Raw genomic sequence first — 18,462 nt, forward strand, 5'->3', positions numbered from 1 at the left:
ATCGGATAAGAGACAAATATGTACTTATTCACTCATTTCTGGACAGTTAGATTGCTTTATTATTATTTTTTTTTTTACAAATGATGTAGCAGTAAACATTCTTATACACTTATCTTTCCATGTGTCCACTGCATAAAGTTTCTAGGAAATATTCCCAGAAGCAGGGCTGATATTTAGCATGTTTTTAGCAAGAAACATACACCCACTGGGTACAGGAAACCTCCATTCTGATTGGAGAAGGTGCAAATCCTTATTGGTGGGTGCCTTACCCTCTGGGATGTTAAGTATATCAAATATCATCCATGCTTAGAAGTGGAATGGCTGAGCTGAGGACTGAAGATTCTTTAAATTTGCTAAATAGTGACAAATTTCTCTCTCAAGTTACTAGTGACACAATCCTACCAGTCATGACTGATAACTCCCATTTCTCCAGATCCTTGTCCACACGTGGTATTATCTGTCTTTATTTTTTGCTCAACTGATGGTGCAAACTATTATCTCACTGTGCAATTAATTTGTGTATCCCTCATTCCTAGGGAGGTTGAACATCCTTTCATGTGGACTAGACATTTAGCTTTCACATTTAGTGAATCACCAATTTGAAATGTTGTCCATTTTTTGTTTTGAGTTTTTCCTCTTGATTTGTAACTCACACATAATAATCCTTCATCAGATACATATAATATATAGTGTAATATATGTATTATAATTATATACAATATACTCTACATGTATAATTACCTTTTCCATCTTGTTGCGTGGTTTTCAGCCTATAATACCCAGTGCGTTGGTTCACCCCAGCTCTTCTTCACCCTGGCCATGACTGTTCTTGCTCTCTGAAGGGGTATCAGCAAAACAGCCACCATGGGAGACCCAAAAGTGTGACCTGTGACCTCTGAAACACATTCCTGCAGAAGCCTCCTCTTGGACTGTTTGTTTAGAATTTACTAATATGTTGAGCTTACCTTTCCACTTGATAGTGAATACTATTGAGGGCAGGAAGCAGGGCCCAGGACAGTGTTTTTTACAGAAAAGAATACCCCTCACTCTTGTCGATGGGTCATAGTAGGAAGGAAGAAACTGATCTCCTAAAAACCATAGTTAAAAGTTGGCCGGAATAATCATTCTTGTGGTGATAGCTGTCACTTATTAAACACAAACATACAAATTTAAATAATTTACTCTTCTCAACAATCCCACGAGGCAGGTGTTCTTTTTATCTGATTTTTTGAGATGAGAAAAATGATGACAAAAAGAATTTTTAAAGCTTGCCCACCTAGATCGTAAATGGAAGAATTGGCACTGAAATCCAGGAAGCTGGGCTCCAAAGGTCTGCTCTTGTTCATTCATCTTATTGGTTCACCTTCCTTTTTCCCACTCCTGTCCAAATAAAGTCTTAGAGTATGGGCAAAAGGGTTTCCAGAACTAAGAGAAAAATAAACACAGATATTGTAATTACTGCTGGCCTGGGACCCATATCGTCTCACTCTAGCTTTGCTTCTTTATGGTTTTCTCCAAAGTCCCTGCTTCTGTCAGGGCAGCAAGCTTGGGGAAGCTGTAGGTTCTAGGCTTTGCTGGCCTGATGCTGTTATCCCTTGGGATTTTATATATATATATATATATATATATATATATATATATATATAATTCCCATTAGTTTCATTTCTCTGAAGAACCCTGATTAATACAATTGGGACAGTAAATCAGAGTCAGACCATGGTACCTCAGAGATTAAGACAGTAGGAATCCTAAAACTGCATTTGGAAAATCTAGCAGATAACATAATTCCACATGTACATTTGTGACTGGGACAGCTGAAACCTGTAAGAGTAAGAGACTGGCTCAAGGTCACACAAGCAAAGGAAAATTCGGTCGAGACCCACCTGGAGGGCAGGCTCCTCTTGCTGGTTTAAACAGCCTGCGTGGGAAGGAAAAGCAGGGATAATATTGACTACAACAGGGGAAGATTGTCTCCCTCCTAACCCCTCGTCCCCAGGACATTTCAGGTCCTTAAAAACTATGGAGTCCAAGACACAAGGACCAAGTCCATTGGAGGTCTCACCAACCAAGTCGGGGATGCAGCACCTCTGCAGACAGACAGGCAACATTTCTTTGGAGCTCTAGGTCACCTCACACTTAAAGTAAATGATTAATTTTCCTCACGTCAAGGTAATTTAAAATAGAGGACATTTGTATTTGCGACACACCTTTCCCACCTCCCAACATACACACACACACACTGGCCCCCTTATTTCTTGCGCTCCAAAGTTTTTAGTATTTAATCCAATTTTTCTAATTGATAAAATCTGATTTTGATTGTTAAAACTCCCAGCTGAAACCTTAAGTGGCTACCTCTTGAATAACACAGGTGGAGATATGGAAGAGAAAAGAAGATAAAAACCGGGGTGAAAAAACTAAAAAAGAAATGTTTTTTTCTAAAATAATTTATTCGTGATCCATCAGTTTAAAAAAAAAAAAAAGCCTAGGGCTTCCCTGGTGGCGCAGTGGTTGAGAGTCCGCCTACCGATGCGGGGGACACGGGTTCGTGCCCCGGTCCGGGAGGATCCCACATGCCGCCGAGCGGGTGGGCCCGTGAGCCATGGCCGCTGAGCCTGCGCGTCCGGAGCCTGTGCTTCGCAACAGCAGAGGCCACAACAGTGAGAGGCCCGCATATCACAAAAAAAAAAAAAAAAAAAAAAAAAAAAAAAAAAAAAAGCCTAAATTTCCTGTGAATTGCTTAACAAAAGAACTTCTGGAAAGCTAAACTCCAGGCAGAAAATGAGTTTTCCCTTTCAAATGTCAGAATCTCAGGCTTCCCTGATTTGACAATGGATTTTTCTAAACAACTCCCTCCGTTGCCCTCTCTGGGGCAGAACAGTGAAAAAAAAAGGAACACTGAACCTCAGCTACATGGATGTTCAACTGTTTACACACAAAAATGAAAGCTAGCAAAGGGGAAGGTTAAATGTCTTTGCCATTTGGTCCATTTACTCGGGGAGTTTGCCATTAGGCGGTACTGTAGTACTCAGTAGGAAAGAGGCTCAGGGAATGTGATGAGAAGAAACCTCACTCTCCTGCTATCACATCTGATGCTCACTGATTAAAATAATGGGAGAGGGATAAAAAAGGGTGGATGGAGGAAGGGAAGGAGGAAAGAAGAGACAGAGAGAGAGAGAGAGAGAATAAAAGGATAAGTTTTGTTCAGAGCAATATTCTTGACTTTGCCTTGGACCATAAAAATATTCATAGTGAAAAAGCGACCTCTTCTGGTCACATGAGGAAATTCAAGAACGTCTCAGCGAAGTTCAAACGTCAAAGATGGGTGAATTACTATTGATACGTTGAAAAAGAACTGCATTCAAAGTTGAATCAATCTGCCATTGCGCACTAAAATAAACCCCATAAACTAGCAAACTCAACTCAGAGTCAGTGCCGGAGTGTGATGTTTCAACAGATCCGGTGAGAAAGCAGACGTAGAAATGATCTTGCTCACAATCCACCCTTCTTCAGAATGATCTTCTCCCCCTGTTAAATTACGGAAGGCCAAGCCAGATGTATCCTCTTATGATAAAGGAACTTTTCCAAAATATAATTCAGGAGTAAAGACTACACTTACTGCTCCAAAGTAACAGAAGTGGCAGAACATCTGAGTTCTCCATGAGGCCACGACGGCACACTTGGGCTCCATTTGGAGCCAGTTAGACTTAGATTTGAAAGCGGGGTTTATATAAATAGGTAACTTTGAGCCAAGGCTTAACAGTCTGTTTTCCCAACTGTAAAATGGGCAGAGTAACACCTATTTAGGGTTTGTTCTGACGACTCCATGAGAGAGTTTGTGCAGCACTAGGCAGGTAGGACAGGCTTGGCAAGGCTGGACCCCTTACTGGGTGGGTTTCACTGAGTATAATACAGCTATAATTAATTAAATTGTGCAGCCAAAATCTGTGTATTAGCTCTTCTGTTTTTACACTTAGTCTTTTAAAACACTGAAGATAAACATTTCTTTAACATTTCTTTTATTGTGGTAAAGCATGGGTAACACAAATCACTTTAACGACTTTGAAGTAGCATTAATTGCATTCCCAATTTTGTGTCACCACAACCGCTATCTATTCCCGAAACTTTTTCATCACCCTAAACAGAAACCGTGTACCCAACAAACAGTCACTCCCCAGTTCCCTCACAGCTTCCCCCTCCGGCACCCCTGGTCACCTCCAATCTACTTTCTGTCTCCGTGAAGTTGCCTATTCTAGATTTTTCATGTAAGTGGAGTCATATAATATTTGACCTTTTGTGTCTGGCTTAGTTCCCTTAGCATACTGTTTTCAAGGTTCACCCATTGTCGTAGCATGTATTAAAACTGTTTTCCTTTACATGGGTGAATTATATTCCAGCCATAAATAATATTCTGGTAGGTACATTGTTTATCCATTCATCTGTTGATGGACCCTTGGGCTTTTCCCACCTTTTGGCTATTGTGAATAATGCTGCAATGAAGAATGATGTACAAGTATCTGTTTGAGTCCCTGTTTTCAATTGTTTCAATTATTATTTCAATTATTCAATACCTAAGGAGAAGAACTGCTGGGTCATGTGGTAATTCTATATCTAACTTTTTGAGAAACTGCCAAATTAGTTTTCACAGCATCTGCACCATTTTGCATTCTTACCCACAACATAGAACTGTTTCAATCTCCCACATCCTTGCTTGTTATTTTCTGCTTTTTGATTATCACCATCGTAGCAGGTGTGAAGTAGTATCTCGTTATGATTCTGACTTGCATTTCCCAAATAACTAAAGATGTTTAGCATCTTTTCATGCACGAATTGGCCATTTGTATATATTTTTTGGAAAAATGTCTATTCAAGTCCTTTGTCCATTTTTTAATTGGGTTGTTTGTCTTTCTGTCGTGAAGCTGTAGGTGTTTTTATATTCTGGATATTAAACACTTATCGTATGTATGATTTGCAAATATTTTCTCCCATTCTGTAGGTTGTCTTTTCACTTTCTTAATTTGCAAAAACAGTTGCTTTGTTGTAGATCAAGCAAAGACTCCAAGTAAAACTGATGAGCTGGGAAGGCGGGCACAGGAGTTTGGGAGCATAGGTGCTGCTGACCTGTACAAATTCTGGGTGGAAACAGAGCCCCATGTGGAAGACAAGGAAGCCGATGTAGGAAGAGGGAACTAAATAAGTAAACTGGTTATTTTTTCAAAATTCGAGAGACGGACTCAGTAATGGATTGGATGACAGAGGCGTGACTAGCTGTCCAGCTTGACCAGTCCAATAGCAGGTGATGCCATCTACTGAGAGGAAACATAATGGAGGAAGACAAAGTGAGGCTGGAAATAATCAATTCCGTGTGAGGAATGGCCCGAGGCTCTTGTAAGTCTATAGCTCAAAAAGTTTCCAGATTGTCAAGCTCAGTGAGTGCCACCAACCGTCACCTGGGGTCCTTGTGTGTGGCCCCCAGGAGCTGTTCTAACTCGCCATCACCAGCTGATTCTCATCTGCAAGCCTTGTTCCTCAGAAGCTTGAGTCGCTGTCTCCCATCCATGAACAATGCACCCCAGCTAAACCCCACTTAACCCAGTTACCGTGTTGTGTGAGCCTGGGAGATCCACGTCACCACTCGGGGCCTCAGTTCCTCGCCTGTAAAATGAGAGAAGTTAGAAAAGATGACCTCCAAGGGTCCGTCTTAGTCCACTCAGCTCTGGTTCCATACACGGCACTGCATTGATCTATCACCAGGGGGCACCAGATGTTACCAAGTCCAAGCCTGCCACACAACTGGCCAACAAATCGGGAGAGATGAGTTGCTGGGGCAAGGAATAGAGACTTTATTCAGAAAGCCAGCTAACCGAGAAGATGGTGGACTAGTGTCCCAAAGAACCATCTTTTCCGAGTTAGAATTCAGACTCTATTATATTAAAAGGGGAGAAGGTAAAGTCCTGGTTCTGGTCAGCCTCCAGAGGGCATGTGTTCATTTATTTCCTGCAGCCATTCACAGGTGGATCTGGTCAGGGTGTTTGCTGTGAGCTAAACAAAGGTATTTTAGCTTAATGCTCATTACCTGGGAGGAGGGGTTCCCAGAGAGGGGCCATTATGTATAATTAAAGCTTATAGGCAACATCCCTTTCATGATTAACTTGTAGCAAAAGCAAGTGAATACAAAGGTTAAAGTAAAAGGAACAGACCCAATATGGAGTTAGATTCTTTCTTCCCTATTACACGGAGAGCTGCCCTCAGGCGGGGCTGCAGTGGAAGGGCCCTCATCCAGCCAGAGGACCCACAGGATGCTGAGGTAAAATGGGATTTGGAACACAATCCTTCCACACCCTGATTACTCAGTCAAAGCCATAGATCTGAAAAAAAATTGCTCAATAAACAGCGCTAGCAGCCAACTTTCTATTATCTTTATCACTTTATTAAGGTGAAAAGCATTGTCCAGCTCTTCACTGCTGGAGTTTGAGTCAGTTAGACATATGAATTTTCAAGGTAAATTAGATCCAATAATTTTCAATCCAATTATGTAACAGACAAGGAAAAAGGGACTAGGTTTCTTGTCTGCGGTTGACGTAGACCTGTAGCTCAAGGCTCTGCTGATACATCAGAATCACCAGGATGCTTTTAAATTTACTGATGACCAGATCCCAACCCAGAGCAGCAGCAACCCCTTGCGATGCCACAGCTCTCCCTTCAGCTGAAAGACGAACTTGGGACAGATTCCAGCTCCCTTGCTCTCCTCCCTCCACCTCACTCCCTGGAACTCACAGTCTCTCGTTGCTAAATCAAGTTCAGCTCCTCCCTGCATCAACGGTGCAAAAGAAAAACTTGAGGCCATCTGGTAGGTCTCCAGCAGGGGGCAGTGGTGTACACATGGGACTTTCAAAGCTGCTTTGGTAAAGAGCTTTTAACGTGGCGGTTAATGCGGATTTAGTCCTATTATCATCCTTATTAACCAGATAAACCCATAAAGGAAATACCGTTGGAGGCTTTTAGAGGCTGGAACGTTCCGTCTGTTCTTTTTCAAAGAAGCAGGAACAGCGTCCTGATCCCTATAATTCTAGCATTGTTATCACCGCCAATCAATGAATTTCTGGCTGGAATTCGTGGATTTGCCGGTCTGTCCCTCTTAGTGAGGGTCTAATCCTGGTCATTAACACTTAACAGAAAGGCTGCTATGGTGCAAGTCACAGTTTCTTTGAGACTTCTTTTCTCACCTCTAATTTAGCAACAAAGGTATCTGCCCATTCCATCTCACAGGATTTTGTGAGGGTCACAGGAATAACGTATAACAAGGTGCTTTGAAATCTTTAAAAGGGATGCAAATGCCAGATGAAACTACTTCAGAGGTGAAGGTCACTTCACAATGTTTCATTTACAATTAGCCAAAAACATAAATAATCCAAACATCCAAAACTATCAAATTTGAGACCCTCATTTTTGAAGCAAGTATTTGAGGGTGCATATGGTGTATCCACTCAAAAGAAATCTTTCTAACCACTGAAAGGGATTGATATATACACACTACTAGATATAAAATAGATAACTAATAAGGACCTACTGTATAGTACAGGGAAATCTATTCAATACTCTGTAATGACCTATATGGGAATAGAATCTTAAAAAGCGTGGATATATGTGTATGTGTAATGGACTCACTTTGCTGTACAGTGGAAACTAACACAACATTGTAAATCAACTATACTCCAATTTTTAAAAAGTATATTAGAAGGAAGCTCAGTGACACTATTAATGGTGCATGGTAAGCGAAGAAAAAATCAGACCACAGTATAATAAGGTACAATATGACTCCTTTTAAATATGCATGTGTTTATATCTGTATATTAGCTAGATATACATATACATATAAAAATGGCAGTGGGGAGATGGGAGATGATACCCAAAATGGTAGCAATGGTTATGTCTGGGCAACTAGATCCACTGCGTGTGCCTTCTTGTGTCATTTTTCAGACGAAAGAATATGAAGTAGGATAACGGGACAACTACGTGAGTTTTTCCCCATTTAAATATATTAATTTATAGTAGTATAAATAAACTGCATAAATTTGAACTTACATTCATTTAGTACTTTTAAACATAAACACAAAAAAGAATGACTCAAGCGACTGTACTTCAATAAGTGCAAGGGATTTTATATTTCACACCCTTGAAAATCGTCAGGTTGCATTTTGCTTCCCCATTCCTACTTCAGATATCGATCTCCTTTGCAGGAAGTGCTGGGGAAGGAAGAGAAAACAGCCTTCCGTGAATGAAGTGTCATATAGACATGCGTGTATCGGGGCATTTATTTCATGCGTTCATTCTGCCAGATTGTGAGCTCCTTGGGGCAGGAATTATGCTTATCCATATTATGTCCCCAATCTCTTGTATATAATAGGTGCTCAATAAATGCTAGTTAGATGTATGGGTTTTCAAATTACCAAGGTAAATTAAATCCAATAATTTCCAATCCAGTTACAAGATAACAAGAAAAGGATTAGGTTTCTTGCCTGTGGTTGATACAGACCTGTAGTTCGGGGCTCTACGGATGCATTAGAATCACCTGGGTGCTTCTAAATACACCAAAGTCAGTGCATGTAGCTCTACTCTATTCTTTTTAACTGCTGGTAAAATTCTTTAGCATGAATCATTAATTTAACTTCTGTCTCTCTCTTTCTCTGTCTCGCTCTCTGTGTCATCTATCTATTTATTTGCTGCTACTATAAATCCTATAATACTTTTACATGCCTCTTTGCTTAAGTGATAATATTAAACATTTATTTTCTAAAGTAAAGGTTAATGTAAAGAAACAAATTCGAAATAGGTTAGGGTCAATTCACTTATGACAAAACAGCTAAGCATATACAATGGGGAAAGGACAGTCTGTTCAATTGATGTTGGGAAAACTGGACAGCCTCATGCAAAAGAGTAAAACTGGACCACTATATTGTCCCATACGCAAAAATTAACTCAAGGTGAATTAAAGACTTGAATGTTAGGCCTGAAACCATAAAAATCCTAGAAGAAAACACAGGAGACAATGATTTTTTTGGATCTGACACCAAAAGCAAAGGCTACAAAAGCAAAAATAAACAAGTTGGGACCACATCAAAGTGAAAAGCTTCTGCACAGCAAAGGGTAACCATCAATAAAATGAAAAGACAGCCTACGGGATGGCAGAACATATTTGCAAATTATATATCTGATAAGCAGTTAATGTCTACAATATGTAAAGAACTCATACAACTCAATAGCAAAAAAAAAAAAAATCTGATTAAAAAATGGGCAGAGGATCTGAATAGACATTTTTCCAAGGAAGACATACATACAGGTGGCCAACAGGTACATGAAAAGGTGTTCAACATCACTAAGCATCAGGGAAATGCAAATCAAAACCACAATGGTATATCACCTCACACCTGTTAGAATGGCTATTATCAGAAAGACAAGAAAAAACAGGTGTGGGCAACGATGAGGATGAAAGGGAAATCTTGTGCATTCTCGGTAGTAACGTAAATTAGTACAACCACTATAGAAAACAAAAACAATAGAGAGGTTCCTCAAGAAATTACAAACAGAATTACCACGTGATCCAGCAATCCCCCTTCCAGGTATTTATCTGAAGGATAAATTTTTTTGGATTTGACGCCAAAAGCAAAGGCTACAGGGCTTCCCTGGTGGCGCAGTGGTTGAGAATCCGCCTGCCGATGCAGGAGACACGGGTTCGTGCCCTGGTCCGGGAAGATCCCACATGCCACGGAGCAACTAAGCCCGTGAGCCATGGCCGCTGAGCCTGTGTGTCCGGAGCCTGTGCTCCGCAACGGGAGAGGCCACAACAGTGAGAGGCCTGCATACCGCAAAAAAAAAAAAAAAAAAAGCAAAGGCTACAAAAGCAAAAATAAACAAGTGGGACCACATCAAAGTGAAAAGCTAACTCGAACACACATATGCACCCCCCATATTCATTGTAGCATTATTTACAATAGCTAAGATATGGAAGCAACCTAAGTGTCCAACAATAGATGACTGGATAAAGAAGATGTGGTATATACATATACAATGAAATATTACTCAACTTTATAAAAAAGAATGAGTTTTGCCATTTGCGCCAACATGGATGGACTTGGAGGGAGTTACGCTAAGTCAGAAAGAGAAAGACAAATGGTGTATGACCTCACTTCTATGTGGAATCTAAAAAGCAAACAAACAAACAAACTCATGGATCCCAGAAAACAGATTGGTGGTTACCAGAGGAAGAGTGGAGAATTGAACGAAATGGGTGAAGGGGTTAAAAAGTACAAACTCCCATCTATAAAACAAATAAGTCATGGGGATGTCATGTACAGCATGGGGGCTATAGTTAATAATAGTGTATTATACATTTGACAGCTGCTACGAGAATAAATCTTAAAAGTTTTCATCTCACACACACATACAAATTGTAACTATGTGCAGTGGATGTTAACTGGACTTATTGTGGTGAGCATTTTACAGTATATACAAATTTGGAATCACTATGTTTTATATCTGAAACTAATATAATGCAGCATGTCAATTATATCTAATATTTAAGAGGTCCAAAAGTACTGTATCTTGGAACCAAAGGAATTGAGTTGCTATCAACACAAATGGAAAAAATGTTGTTGTTGTTGTTACCAGCATTTATTAAATGTTTATGAGCCAAGCTCTTGCAAAAGAGAGAGAGACACGGAGAGAGAGGGGGGAAGGAGGGAGGGAGGGAAGGAGGGACAGAGAGAGAGAGAGAGAGAAACGAAGGAAGGAAGGAAGAAGGAAAGAAAGGGAGGAGGAAGAGGGAGAGAGAAAGAAAGAAAAAAGGAGAGGAAAAAAGAGCTTAGATATTACCTCTAGAATTAGTCCATAATAGGTATATAATAGTTAATGTTGGGCTCACTCTTTTTTTTTTTGCAACTGGATGTGAAATTTAATCTTGGAGTAGTAGGAGTCCAGTGAGTGAAACTTTTCAATTCTCTTTGCCTAAAGGTAACCTACCTGGGTTCAACATTTTTTTGATCTGGCTTTGAGGGTCTTCCAATTCTGCATGTCTCCTCTGCTCTTTGGCTTTTAGGAAGTTCTCCCTGGGGCTACAGGTGGGTCGTCCTTCTTTTTTTTAAATAGTAAACACAGAAACAGAATTCCAAAAGTCAGATTCTGTGCTTCTTCATTTACTAATCTATCCCACCTTGCTATGGAGTTTAAATGACAGAGCTGCATGGCTCCAGACTTTTCTATCACCAAGGCCCTCCCTCCTGGTGTATTTTTTTTTTTTTTTTTTTTTTCTGGCTACAAACTTTATTCAGTTACAAATAGCACCGAGCCCCTGGGGCTGCTCCAGTGGCAGGGGATCCCCCTCCCGGAGCCCCAGAATCCCCCCTTGGCCACCTGTGTAGTGTGTGGGAGCTGGAACATGGCCCAAGCCTCCTGGTGTATTTTTTCTAACTGTGGACACCTCAGAATTTAAAGGATTTCCTTTTGGCTACCAAGTCGCACTTACTAATCATGCATTTAATCCTACAAGTATTTATCACAGATAGGGAAATATATCCATCATTCTGATCAGCAGGAGTGTACAAGGGTGATTGCACTGGGTTACTAGGAGTCCAGTTCAAAGCGAAGAAATGTAATATTTGAGTTCATCTCAGATCCTCTTTAAAGGTTGATGTATCATTTCATTAAGCTTTTCCAAAGACTGAGAAAAAGCTCTGGGACTCTCTACTACTCATATAAAGCGAATAAAAGTGGGGATTTTACATAGCCTAGCATGTATAAAACAAATACACTGATGCACTGATCCCAACCCAGAGATTGTGATTCTCCTGGTCTGAGGTGAGTCCTGGCATCAGTATATTTTTTTTTGTTTTTTAAATTTTACTTTTTTTTTTATACAGCAGGTTCTTATTAGTTATCCATTCTATACATATTAGCGCATATATGTCAATCCCAATCTCCCAGTATATTTTCAAAGCTGCCTGGGGTTGAGTTCCACAGATGGGTAAGACTTCCGGATTACATTTCTCCTGTTGCCACCAGAAGAAGGCCGGCTCGCACATTGAGCTCTCCTGTGCTTCGTCTCTGGAGGAAGGGCCGGCCTCTTCCAGGACTACAAGAAGAGCCCAGAGCCATCGAGCAGCAGTGAGAGGCAGCCGGCAGGGTGGAGGCGGGGCCTTCCGCTTGCCTGGTCGCTTCACTGTCTGTCTGGGCAGCACTCACTGCCGTTCCTTCGGAAAGACCCCGGGATTCTCCACGTGTCCCTCCCGTTCAGAGCGGCCACATGGCAAGTTCAGTTACCAGCTATTAGCAGCGAGGGTGCTGAGTCAGTATGGATGGAATGATCCTCCCCTTTATTGCTGTCCCCCAAAATAAACCAGCATTTTTAAAATTTCAGTTGAAATTTCACTGAAGAAACAGGAAACAAAAATAACAAATAGGGCAAGTTAAAAATCATGTATCACCTATAGGTGGAATTTTAAAAAATGATACAAATGAACTTATTTACAAAACAGAAATAGACTCAAAGACATAGAAGACAAATGTATGGTTACCAAAGGTGATGGGCAGGGAGATAAATTAGGATTATGGGATTAACATATACACACTACTATATATAAAACAGGTAAACAACAAGGACCTACTGTGTAGCACAGAGAACTCTACTCAATATCTTGAAATAACCTATAATGGAAAAGAATCTGAAAAAGAATATATATATATATATATATATATATGACTGAATCACTTTGCTGTACACCTGAAACTAACACAACATTATAAATTAACTATACTTCAATTTTAAAAATTGGGAAATGGAAAAAAATCATGAAACTTCCATTTTAAACCCCTGTCAAGGTTCTGTTTCGACATTTTCATAGATCCTAATCTTTCCCTTAGCCTGTCTGCAACTCCATCTGAAGCAATCCTGGGGAATTTCCTCTAGCTCTTGTTCTGGGGAGCTAACCTCAACTGCACTTCATTTATTTATTTATTTTCAAATTGTGTACCATGGTTCATTATATCAATGTTTTAAAACCTTTTATTAGACTATAGTTGATTTACAATGTTGTGTTAGTTTCAGGTGTTGACTGCTCTTTAAACAGGTCAAAGTCTCCACACTTTATGTACCTGCCAGGACTGATGGAAACTCCAGGTCCTTTAGAACTGGGTTCCTACTGTGTAGTCTCCATCTAAGAAAGGATGGTGAAGAAGGTGCTTCAAAATCGGTTCCCTGTGTGGCTTTAGGATGACCTCTCTTGACCTTGGGGAGGTCACTCTCACCTTTCTCCAACGTCCCCACGGCACCCTCTCCCAAGTTCTCCATTTGGTTTCTAGGATTGGCCAGGCACACATACGGCTCAGCACCCGTACCCATCCCTTCCCACTACAGCATCAGCTCCATGAGGTTAAGGATTTGGTTGTGTGCTTCCTTGACTCCTCCAGTACACAGAACAGTGCCTAGGCCTTCATACACAGAGCAGGCGCTCACAAGTGATCCAGCAATCCCACTCCTGGGCACATATCTGGAAAAGACAAAAACTCTAATTCAAAAAGACATATATATGCACCCCAGTGTTCATAGCAGCACTATTTACAACAGCCAAGACATGGAAACAACCTAAATGTCCATCGACAGAGGAATGGATAAAGAATATGTGAGATATATATATGGCTGAGTAATATTCCATTTTTTATATATATATTTATATATATATATATATATATATAATGGAATATTACTCAGCCATTAAAAAGAATGAAATATTGCCATTTGCAGCAACATGGATGGATCTAGAGATTATCATACTAAGTGAAGTAAGTCGGGTAGAGAAAGACAAATATTATATGATATCACTTATATGTGGAATCTAAAAAATAATACAAATGTATCTTTACAAAACAGAAACAGACTCACAGACTTAGAAAACAAACTATGGTTGCCAAAGGGGAAAGGGAGGAGGGAGGGATAAATTAGGAGTTTGGGATTAGCAGATACACACTAGTATAGATAAAACAGATAAACAACAAGGACCTACTATATAGCCCAGGGAATTATATTCAATATCTTATAATAACTATAATGGAAAATAATCTGAAATATATATATATATATATATATATATATATATATGTGAAACAAAATCACTTTGCTGTACTCCTGAAACTAACACAATATTTTAAATCTACTATACTTCAATTTCAAAAAAATCAATACATACTTGTTAAATAAATGAATTACTTGTCTGAGCCAAGCAGTGGAGTCTGGTCCCATGAGTCACTTTGTAGCCTTGATGGTGAGTGTCATCCCTTCACTTGGGCAGCCTAAGACCCATCAACCAATGGATAGACAAACTTGGAGTGATTCATGCAATAAAATCTAGCAACAAATGTACAGAATGTACTACTGGACACACAGACGAATCTTACCAATTTCAGTTGAGTGAAGGAAGCCAGCCATAAGAGAGTACACGCTATCTGCTCCCATTTATGTGAAGTTCAAAAGCAAGCAGAACTAACCAATTATGATGATCTTAGTAGTTAGTGTTTCTATAACAAAAGACCAGAGATTGGGTGGCTTAAACAACAGAAACTTATTTCTCGCAGTTCTGGAGGCTAAGTCCAGGATCAAGGTGCCAGCAGATTCAGTGTCTGGTGAAGGCCCCCTTCCCTGTTTGCAGAATGCCGCATTCTTGCTATGTCTTCACGTGGTGGAAATGATCTCTTCCATGTCACTTATAAGGGCATTAATCCCATGAGGGCAGAGCCCTCATGACCTGATCATCTCCAGAGGCCCCATCTCCTAATACCATCCCAATGGGGACTGGGACTTCAACATATGATTGGGGCTGGGAGGCCGGGGGACACAAACATTTAGTCCCCAGCAATGACGGAAGTCGTAATAGTGGTAACCCAAGGAAGGGGGTGGGTTTTGACTGGAAGAGATGCAGGGAACTTAATGGGGTGCAGGAAATGTTCTACATCTTGCTCTGAGTAGTGGGAGCATGGGGTAAACATACAAAAATCAAAGATACTCATTTATGTTGTGCACTTTGTATGTCTGTTGTACCTCAATTTTTTAAAAAATTATTTATTTATTTACCTTTGGCTGCATTGGGTCTTCGTTGGGTTGCACGGGCTTCTCATTGCAGTGGCTTCTCTTGTTGCAGAGCACGGGTTCTAGGCTTGAGGGCTTTAGTAGTTGTGGCTCTCAGGCTCTAGAGCACAGGCTCAGTTGTAGCACACGGGCTTAGTTGCTCCCCGGCATGTGGGATCTTCCCGGACCAGGGCTCGAACCCGTGTCCCCGGCATTGGCAGGTGGATTCTTAACCACTGCGCCACCAGGGAAGCCCTACCTCAATTTTAAAATTCACTTTTAAAAACATCCCTCTCCCCCTCAGAAACGCCCTTTAAGTCTGTGTCTCTTATCTAGTTCTCAGTTAATTAATAAAGCAGAACTGTTTGTCATTCTGAAGCCTAACAAAGGACCTGACCTTTTCCAGCCTGACACACCAGCTTTCTTTCTACCTCCCTAAGGGAATTTTATTTTTATAATGTCAAGATTTCTTACACATAATGTCCACTAAGGTACAGTAGGGACATGTCCTTGAAGAAAGTCATTAGCATTTATTTACTTATGAAAACAAGATCCAGAGCAGAGGCTCCCCCTCTTCAGCCCCACCACACAGTAGTGGCAGCCATGTGTCCCTCCCAGGATTAGAGATATTGCTGGAGGGTGTAGGTCTTCAGAAGACAGCTCTCCATAAACAAAAACCAAACCAACTTTTTCAGGTTATTAAGAAAAATGAGCAGAAGAAAATAAGTCAATTGCAATTTTTAAAACAAATATCAATTAAAAAATAATAATTTCAAGAGCCATCAACTGATTGAAGATTTTGAAAAAAAATGATGGGGGAAGGAAGCATCAGTAAAACTATGGTAGGGTTCCCAAATGTGTTCCTTATAAAAATTGAGTCAATGATGTGATTTTAACAGAGAAATTGCAAGTGCCCTGGATAAGATTTAGTAAGAAAAGGAAGGGGAAAAAAATGAAAAATAGTTTGTGGAATTCTATGCATATTTGTGTTTTAGATTTCTTTATATATTTAGAGTCATCTGAGTAACATAAAAATCAAGCAGAAAAAAAGATTTTAGTAAATTTTTCCGATCCTAGCTAAGACAGATTGTGCAATGGGTTTTCATTCTTTTCTGATGTAAAAATCGGGGTGCATCAGACTCAGCCATCCAACTATGAATTATTGAGTACTATGGTAAGTGACATAGGACACATCCACTAATTGCTATTTTGATCAAAGCTTCCAAGTTTGTTTTAAAAATCATGTACATAAATTAAATGCACTTACAAGGCAGTTTTTCCATTTAAGTTCTATGTAAAAACTTTCTTATTCTAATCATTTATATCACTGTTCAGTCTAGATTTACTCTTGCATATTTAATGGAGTGATGAATAACTTTACAAGTGAATACAAATCCCTAATATTTTCCAGATGTTTCCCAACAAAGACCATTTTTCACTTGAGGGTTCCAAAGCAAACTTGGCACCATGTTATTATCTCATTGATAAATTGAGGTGTCCATGAGGTTGACTGAGGTCCTGGTTAGGGGGTGGGAGGAAGTAGAAAGTGACCATTAATCGAGTCACATGATAAAGTAGGTATTGTTAACCCACATCTGAGGAGAGGAAACAGACTCAGAAGGGTTTGGGGCCTTGCCCAGGATCACACAGCTGGTAGACAAGATGTCAGAGTTCAGCACACAGGCATCCCGTGCCAAAGCCTATCACTTTCCATCCATTCAGCTTCCCTGATGCCCAATGGAGAGTGGAAAGTGAGAAAGCGTGGACTGCCCTCTAAAATAATCCCAGTTTCTCAGGCGATAGTTTTCAATTTTTTCTCAGAAGCTCCCCAAAATACTTTTTAAAAACTATGTACCCTCTCTCATTAACATCTAAATGTTTTCCATTATTAATTTAAATCATTTCAAAGGATGTCATTTCTGGCTATGGTAGATTGTTGCAGTAATGGTCCCTAATGAGTCACACCTCCCTGGATCCATGCCTTTAGGCAGTTCTTTCCCAACCCGCCTCTGGGTTTGGTGACATGACTTGCTTTAGCCAATGGGACATAAGCAAACTTGAGTTAGGGAGAGGCCTGAAAATGGCATGTGCATTGGGGCTTGGTCCCCATGCTCTTTGGAACCCTGAGGCCACCACGTGTTACAGATTGAATGTTTGTGTTCCCCCCAGAATTTGTATGTTGAAGTCCTAACACCCAATGTGATATTATTAGGAGGTGGGGCCTTTGAGAGGAGATAGGGTTTAGATTAGTTCATGAGGGTGGGACACTTATGAGGGGATTAGTGCCCTTAATAGAAGAGAGATAGATCTCTCTCCACACATGCTTGGAGGACACAGAGAGAAAGTAGCTGTCTACAAGCCAGGGCACGGACTGTCAACAGGAATTCAATCTGCTGGGAACTTGATGTTGTATTTCCAGACTCCATAACTGTGAGACATGAATGTCTGTTGTTTAAGCCACCCAGTCCATGATGTTTGTTACAGCAGCCCTAGCTGAATAAGACACTATGTAAAGAAGCCTGTGCTAGCCACTGGTGGAAGAGAGGCCACATAGAACAGAAACAAGCTATCTCATCTGAGGATCCCTAGACCCAGCAAGCTTCCAACTGACAGACATGAACGAGGCCATAGGATGTGAGACCATCCAGCCCCAGCTGAGCTGAGCCACCAGCTGACCTCAGAGTTCGACCAACCCAGTCAAGACCAGAACTGCCCGCTGACCCACAGAATCATGAACATCAGAAATATTTGTTGTATGAAGCCACTAAACTTTAGGGTGGTTTGTTACATAGCAACTGATTCACTCATGTACTGTAAAATTTGATGCTTTAAAACAAAACTATTATGTCACTTTTAATGTATGTAACATAATCTAAATACTGTGACAATTTATGCCCATCATCCATTTAAAATATATATTTAAAAACTCAAAAATTTCACATCATTTCTTTTTCCTTTGAATTCAGTTTTTGAATCCCCTATTACCCTAACATACGACTTTACAATAAAAATATCTACGTAAGTTTATTTGTTAAAAAGTTTTGGCACTTTCCATGACCATAAACCTCCAACTATTAAAAAATCATTTTTTGATTGAGTTATGACTATAATTATTATTGGTACAGAATTGATCAATATGAAAATATAAATTAAAAATTATTAAATGTAAAAGGTAAAATTTCACTGAAGATGCTATCTTCACGGCACAGAAATGTTTGGGTTTCTTCCCCAATTACTTCATGTATCCATGAATGGCTCTTACTTTTAGCTAGATACAGATTGAGTTTGGCATCGATTGTGTTTCTACCTTTTGTTTTTATAGATGCAAGCACAGAGAAACCTTGTTGGGGAGT

The sequence above is a fragment of the Kogia breviceps genome, chromosome 5 (genome assembly GCF_026419965.1).
Source record: "Kogia breviceps isolate mKogBre1 chromosome 5, mKogBre1 haplotype 1, whole genome shotgun sequence".
Classification (NCBI taxonomy): Eukaryota; Metazoa; Chordata; class Mammalia; order Artiodactyla; family Physeteridae; genus Kogia; species Kogia breviceps.